At 49.2% G+C, this 8,368-nt stretch overlaps 1 long non-coding RNA gene across 1 annotated transcript; it reads right to left on the minus strand.

Annotated features, from left to right (window-relative positions):
• Nucleotides 1-4,468: 4,468 nt before the first annotated feature.
• On the minus strand, nt 4,469-7,552 carry LOC132389396 (uncharacterized). The gene is made up of 4 exons (XR_009510515.1): nt 7,458-7,552; nt 6,533-6,628; nt 5,294-5,389; nt 4,469-4,516 (listed from the first exon to the last, which is right to left on the minus strand). It is a non-coding gene; the product is annotated as an uncharacterized LOC132389396 (long non-coding RNA).
• Between the last annotated feature and the right edge of the window lie 816 nt (nt 7,553-8,368).

Here is an 8,368-nt window from a genome sequence, read left to right on the forward strand (position 1 = left end):
GACGATGCACGACTGAGAATTGTCCAGACAGGGGACGAGTCACCGACACCGGTGATCCCCACCCCACGGGAAACCACATCCAACAGGGGAGACAATACACGACCGAGAATTGTCCAGACAGGGGACGAGTCACTGACACCGGTGATCCCCACCCCACAGGAAACCACATCCAACAGGAGAGACGATGCACGACTGAGAATTGTCCAGACAGGGGACGAGTCACTGACACCGGTGATCCCCACCCCACGGGAAACCACATCCAACAGGGGAGACGATGTACATCAGCTACAAGGGCATCCAGTGAGAGAGATTCTCCATTCCCCACCGAAACTAGGTCTTGGTTCCTGAGGATGTATCTCCTGCTGGGACAGGGGACAGTTCCCGGCTGAGTTCACCAGTAGACGGTCCTTTGGCTTGTTCCTCTGTGGAATTCCAGTGAACTGGAATAACGTACCACAGACGTGGGAGGGTGACGGAGAGGAGACACCAGACCTGGTGACCAGACCAGGACAGGGGAAGAAACCAAAACCATTCGGTGTCCCTTCACCGATTCGCTCCCTCAAACCTCCGTCACTCCACGTGACTCCCCTCAGTGGGAGTGAGGAGGAATTTCCAGGACTGAAACCGAGGAGAATCATTCCCTTTGGTGAACCCAACCATGGATACCTGAGCTTGCAGACCCTGCTGGGGTGGTGGACAAACCCGGACCAGGTCCTCCAGTCGCAGACCCCTGGGGTTCCTGAGTGGTGTCCGACTGGGAATCTGCAAAGAGAGAAACAGGGTGGGTGGGGACAGGCGAGCAGCGGATCAGGGTGGAGAGAGTAAATGAGTTGGGGAGTGGTCATCACGAACAGAAACATCTATAATCTACCAGTGTGAAACTGGTCAAACCTCTGGATCTGCACACAACCTAATCCCCTCAGACAGTCCGCACCCTCCCTCTTCACTCAATCCTCTCCCCTCAGTGCCCATTCCTCACTCCTCTGACCCCCCTACCATCCTTCACTCCTCTACCTCACACCCATCTCTCACCCGATGACCATTATGAAACAACCACTTAAATCACAAATAAGAGAAAATCTGCAGATGCTGGATGTCCTGATTAGATGTCTTGGCCTGAAACATTGACTTTTCCCTCTTTTCTGTAGACGCTCCCTGGCCTGTGGAGTTCCTCCAGTATTCCGTGTTTAAAACCACTGAAATCCGCTCACCACCAAACCACATCTCTCAGTCCTTGTTCTCCGGCATCGTTATCATTACGTGCCATATCATATCACATGGGTGATCAAGGTCAGTCCGTCACCATGATTGTTCTGGGCAAATTTTTCAACAGAAACAGTTTGCCATTGCCTTCATCTGAGCAGTGTCTTTACAGGATGGGTGACTCCAGCCATTATCAATACTCTTCAGAGATCGTCAGCCTGGTGTCAGTGGTTGCAGAACCCGTATATGTGATATGCACCAGCTGCTCACACGACCATCCACTACCTGCTCCATGGCTTCACGTGACTCTGATCGTCATCCTGGTGTCAGTGGTTACAGAACCCGTATATGTGATGTGTACCAGCTGTTCACACGACCACCCACTACCTGCTCCATGGCTTCACGTGACTCTGATCGTCATCCTGGTGTCAGTGGTTACAGAACCCGTATATGTGATGTGTACCAGCTGTTCACACGACCATCCACTACCTGCTCCATGGCTTCACGTGACTCTGATCGTCATCCTGGTGTCAGTGGTTACAGAACCCGTATATGTGACGTGTACCAGCTGCTCACACGACCATCCACTACCTGCTCCATGGCTTCACGTGACTCTGATTGTCATCCTGGTGTCAGTGGTTACAGAACCCGTATATGTGATGTGCACCAGCTGTTCACACGACCATCCACTACCTGCTCCATGGCTTCACGTGACTCTGATCGTCATCCTGGTGTCAGTGGTTACAGAACCCGTATATGTGATGTGTACCAGCTGCTCACACGTCCATCCACTACCTGCTCCATGGCTTCACGTGACTCTGATCGTCATCCTGGTGTCAGTGGTTACAGAACCCGTATATGTGATGTGTACCAGCTGCTCACACGTCCATCCACTACCTGCTCCATGGCTTCACGTGACTCTGATCGTCATCCTGGTGTCAGTGGTTACAGAACCCGTATATGTGATGTGTACCAGCTGTTCACACGACCATCCACTACCTGCCGCATGGCTTCACGTGACTCTGATCGGGTGGGGGTGGGAGGGGCGAGGAGGGTTGCTGCACTTCAGCCACATTTGAGTAGCAGGGTAACAGAAGGAAGAAGCACCTTACACCTCCTTTGGTAGAGATGTATCTCCACCCCACCAGTTCTCTGCCATCTTATAGCAACCAACCCCATGGACTGTTCTCCACAACAACACTCATTGCCTTTGGAGAGATGATGGATGTCGGTGGAAATTGATGCAAGATGGAGAGAAGGATCAGCTGAACGATCACTACCACCTCACCAGGACGCACATCCAGCAGGTAAATCAGTCTATAAGAGGTTCGATGTCACAGAGCGAGAAACTGAAAAACCCCAATGGACACGAGACCTGATACCTGAGGATCTCTCTCCCACTGAGACAGAGGATGGTGATGGGGTGGGTTGTCCTGTAGATGATCTATCGGGCTGATCCATTGTGGAAGCCTCCAGGTCTGGAACAAAGTAACAGAGACATGGGAGAGTGGCAGAGATTAAACAGGGACAATAATTTATAAAGATGAGAGATTCTGCAGATGCTGAAAATCCAGAGCAACACACACAAAATTTCTGGAAGAACTCAGCAGGTCAGGCCGCATCTCTGGAGGGGAATAAACAGTGAATGTTTTGGGCTGAGAACCTTCATCCGCACTGGAGAGGAAGTGGAAAGAAGCCAGAATAAAGAGGTGGGGAGGAGTACAGCTGGCAGGTGATAGGTGAACCGAGGTGAGTGGGAAGATGGGTGGGTGAGGGAGGGGGTGATTTGAGAAGCTGGGAGGTGATATGTGGAAGAGGTGAAGGGCTGAAGGAGGAGTAATCCAATCACAGAGAACAGAATAAAATGATAGAGGAGGGGGACCAGAAGGAGGTCATGGGTTGGTGAGAAGAAGAGAGGGGTTAACAGGGGAGTCAGAAAGGGAGTTGAAAAAGAGAGAATTGGTAGAAGGGGGAAATTACTGGACGTTAGAAAAACCAATGTTCATACCGTTAGTTTGGAAGCTACCCAGATACAATATAAGGTGTTGCCCCTCCTGATTTTGGCCTCATCAGGTGAGTGGAGGAATCCTTGGAAAGACGTGTGGGAATGGGAATGGGAAGTTGAATTGAAATGGGTAGACAATGGGACAACAATTTGAAAAGGAGGTCTCAGATCTGAAGAGATACCAAATCCATCCAGTTCAGTTACTCTCCCTCGTGTATGTCTGTGACCAGTCACGAGTCTCAGTCAAAGCCCAGATGAATATTGAGGTCTGAAGAAGGGGAACATGACCCCACCATGGATATGTGAGTTCACAGACCCTGAGTTTCCTGAATTGTGAAGGATCTACAGTCACTGATCCCTGGGGTTCTCAAGTTGAGACTGACTGGGAATCTGTCCCTGAACTAGCAGACACAGCTGGTATGGTGGTCAGACCCAGACCAGGTTTACCTGTCACTGATCCCTGCGGTTCTCAAGTTGAGACTGACAGGGAATCTGTCCCTGAACTAGCAGACACAGCTGGTATGGTGGTCAGACCCAGACCAGGTTTACCTGTCATTGATCCCTGGGGTTCACAAGTTGAGACTGACAGGGAATCTGTCCCTGAACTAGCAGACACAGCTGGTATGGTGGTCAGACCCAGACCAGGTTTACCTGTCACTGATCCCTGGGGTTCTCAAGTTGAGACTGACAGGGAATCTGTCCCTGAACTAGCAGACACAGCTGGTATGGTGGTCAGACCCAGACCAGGTTTACCTGTCACTGATCCCTGGGGTTCACAAGTTGAGACTGACAGGGAATCTGTCCCTGAACTAGCAGGCACAGCTGGTATGGTGGTCAGACCCAGACCAGGTTTACCTGTCACTGATCCATCGGGTTCACAAGTTGAGACTGACAGGGAATCTGTCCCTGAACTAGCAGACACAGCTGGTATGGTGGTCAGACCCAGACCAGGTTTATCTGTCACTGATCCCTGGGGTTCACAAGTTGAGACTGACAGGGAATCTGTACCTGAACTCACAGACACAGCTGGTATGCTGGTCGGATCTGGACTGGGTTTACCTGTCATTGATCTGTGGGCTTCTGAAGTTGTGTCCGATAGGGAATCTGTACCTGAACTCACAGACACAGCTGGTATGCTGGTCAGACCCAGACTGGGTTTACCTGTCACTGATCCATCGGGTTCACAAGTTGTGACTGACTGGAGATCTGCATGCGAGCTTGAAGACCCTGCTGTGGTTGTGTTAAAACCCGGACCAGGTTCTCTGGTCGATGACCCCAGGGATTCCCAAGTTGTGTCAGAATGGAAATCTGTAATAAGAAGATATATGAAGGATGGGTAATGCAGTAAATAAGGTTTACATTAGGTCAGGAAGGAACTCAATGGCAGGGAATAGTCCAGGTCAAATCTGTCCTCTAAAATACACACACTCCCCTCTCCTTTGTTCTTTAATACTTTTGTCTTGCACGCTTAAATCCCTCTCCTCGCAGCTCCCTCTCTCAGCATTAACTCTGTCTGTATCACTCTCTTTTCAGTCTCTCCTTCCTCCCCCCAATTGGAGCGTCACTCTCACTGATCTCTCTGCCCAACTCTCCTCACACAGTCATCACTCTCTCTTCACTCGCCTCATTCCTCCCACTCCAGCATCCCACCTCTATCTCCATCCCTCTCTCCTGTGTGTTTTCACCCATTTCCTTCTGTCCACGTACTGAATTACTCAAATCCCACTCCGGTCATTTCTATGTCTCATCTGTCACCGTGTAACTCCTCACAGTCATTCCTCCTTTCCTCTCTGTGATCATCCTCCCCTCACAAAAACATCATCCCTCCTCCCTCCTGTGTCATTCTCATTCATTCCACACTTCACTGTTCATTCCTCTCACCCAACTCACTCCAACCCCAACAGAGCCTCAACCTCACGACTCACCAAACACAACCCAACAGACAGGAGAGAGGAACCACTGACTCCACCATTCACACCCCTACCCACAATGCACTGCACATCCAGTAGGTGAACTGGTCCATGGGAGGTTCAACCTCACAGTGACAGAGACTGAATGAACGCAGACTGACATGAGACTTGGTACCTGAGGATGTGTCTCCGGCTGGGACAGAGGACAGTTCCTGGGTGTGTTCTCCAGTAGACAATCCTGTAGACTGTTCCAATGTTGAAGTCTCCAGGTCTGCAACAAAGTAACAGAGAGATGGGAAATGGGCAGAGATTAAACAACACAACAGGGACAATAATTTGTACAGACCAGAAATTCTTCAGATGCTGTAAATCTAGAGCAATGCACACAAAATGCTGAAGGAACTGAGAAGGTCAGGCAGCACAACTGGAGAATAATAAATAGTCGATGTTTTGGGCCAAGACACTTCATCAGGACTGGAAAGGAAGGGGGCAGAAGCCATGATAAGGTGGTGAGGAGAGAACAAGCTGCTAGGTGATAGCTGAAGTCAGGCAAGTGAGAAGATATCTGGGTGTGTGAGCAGGCTGATATGAGAAGCTGGGAGGTGATATGTGGAAGAGATAAAGGGATGAAGAAGGAGAAATCCAAGGAGAGAGGACAGTGAACCAAAGAATAAAGGGATGGATGGGGAGACAAGATGAAAGAGATGGGCAGGAGAGGAGAAGAGAAGGACTAAGAGGGGGGCCAGAATAGCAATGGAAAAAGAGAGAAGTGGGAGAGAGGAGAAACTACCAGAAGTTAGCAAAATTGGTATTTATGCAATCAGGTTGGAAGTTACCCAGAACAGAATATGAGGTGATGCTCTTCAAACCTGAGGGTGCTTTCATCAGTGGGACATAGAATTAAAGTGGGACTCAACCAGAACAATTTGTCAAAGAGGTCTCTGCTTAGAAAAGAAACCAAAACCATCCAGTCCTGCTCACAAATTCTCCCATCCAAAATTTCTGTCACTCGTCAGTTCTCTCAGTCAAAGCCCAGATGAATATCAAAGACTGAAGCAGGGAAAGACCACTCCATTCACTGACCCCTCCCTCCCCCCTCACAAAGACCTGAGCTCACAGACCCTGCTGTAGTGGTGAACAAACTTAGACCAGTTTTTTTCCATTGCTGCTCCCTGGGGACCCTGAGTTCTATTGGACTGGGAATCTGTACCTGAGCTCACAGACCCTGCTGTGGTGGTGATCAAACCCGGACCTGGTTCTCCAGTTGCTGTTTCCTGGAATTCCCAAGTTGTGTCTGGCTGGGAATCTGCACCTGAGCTCACAGACCCTGCTGTGGTGGTGATCAAACCCGGACCTGGTTCTCCAGTTGCTGTTTCCTGGAATTCCCAAGTTGTGTCTGGCTGGGAATCTGTACCTGAGCTCGCAGACCTCGCTAGGGAGGTGGTGAAACCAGGTCCATGTTTTCCGGTTGGTGATACCTGGGGTTCCCGAGTTGTGTCCAACTGAGAATCTGTATTCAGAAGATATACAAAAGAAAGTTAAAGTAGTATACAAGCTTTATGTTCGATCAGGAACAAACTCAAAGGCAGGAACAGGAGGCTCAAGTCAAGGTCAAATCTGTCCTCTGAAATACACACATTCCCCTTTCCTTTCCTCTTTCATACCTCTACCCTTGTCTCTCAAATCCCTCTCTTAATATTTCCCTCTCTCAGCATTCACTCTGTCTGCATCACTCTCTTTTCATTCTCTCCTTCCCTCCCTCCAGTTAGAGCATCACTCTCACTGATCTCTGTGCCCAACTCTACTCACACGGTCATCACTCTCTCTTCACTCGCCTCATTCCTCCAACTCCAGCATCCCACCTCTCTCTCCATCCCTCTCTCCTGTGTGCTTTCTCCCATTTCCTTCTGTCCACGTACTGAATTACTCAAATCCCTCTCCAGTCATTTCTATGTCTCATCAGTCACCATGCAACTCCTCACAATCATTCCTCTCTTCCTCTCTGTGTCAATCCTCCCCTCACACAAACATCAACCCTCCTCCCTCCTGTGTCATTCTCATTCATTCCACCCCTCGCTGTTCCTCTTGTGTCATTCTCATTCATTCCACCCCTCGCTGTTCATTCCTTCCACCCCACTCACTCCAACCCCAACAGAGCCTCATCCCTCACGACTCACCAAACCCAACCTGACAGACAGGAGAGAGGAACCACTGATTCCATCATGCACATCCATACCCACAATGCATTGTACATCCAGTAGGTGAACTGGTCCATGGGAGGTTCAACGTCACACAGTGACAGAGACTGAATGAACACAGACAGACATGAGACTTGGTACCTGAGGATGTGTCTCCCGTTGGGTCAGAGGACAGTTCCTGGGTGAGTTCTCCAGTAGACAATCCTGTAGACTGTTCCAATGTTGAAGTCTCCAGGTCTGCAACAAAGTAACAGAGAGATGGGAAATGGGCAGAGATTAAACAACACAACAGGGACAATAATTTGTACAGATGAGAAATTCTTCAGATGCTGTAAATCTAGAGCAATGCACACAAAATGCTGAAGGAACTGAGAAGGTCAGGCAGCACAACTGGAGAATAATAAATAGTCGATGTTTTGGGCCAAGACACTTCATCAGGACTGGAAAGGAAGGGGGCAGAAGCCATGATAAGGTGGTGAGGAGAGAACAAGCTGCTAGGTGATAGCTGAAGTCAGGCAAGTGAGAAGATATCTGGGTGATGAGCAGGCTGATATGAGAAGCTGGGAGGTGATATGTGGAAGAGATAAAGGGATGAAGAAGGAGAAATCCAAGGAGAGAGGACAGTGAACCAGAGAATAAAGAGATGGATGGGGTGACAAGATGAAAGAGATGGGCAGGAGAGGAGAAGAGAAGGACTAAGAGGGGGGCCAGAATAGCAATGGAAAAAGAGAGAAGTGGGAGAGAGGAGAAACTACCAGAAGTTAGCAAAATTGGTATTTATGCAATCAGGTTGGAAGTTACCCAGAACGGAATATGAGGTGATGCTCTTCAAACCTGAGTGTGCTCTCATCAGTGGGACATAGAATTAAAGTGGGACTCAACCAGAACAACTTATCAAAGAGGTCTCTGATTTGAAAAGAAACCAAAACCATCCAGTCCTGTTCACAAACTCTCCCATCTAAAATTTCTGTCACTAGTCAGTTCTCTGTCAAAGCCCAGGTGAATATCAAGGACTGAAGGAGGGAAAGATCACTCCATTCATTGACCCCTCC

This window comes from Hypanus sabinus, unplaced genomic scaffold, assembly GCF_030144855.1.
Source record: "Hypanus sabinus isolate sHypSab1 unplaced genomic scaffold, sHypSab1.hap1 scaffold_556, whole genome shotgun sequence".
NCBI classification, from domain to species: domain Eukaryota; kingdom Metazoa; phylum Chordata; class Chondrichthyes; order Myliobatiformes; family Dasyatidae; genus Hypanus; species Hypanus sabinus.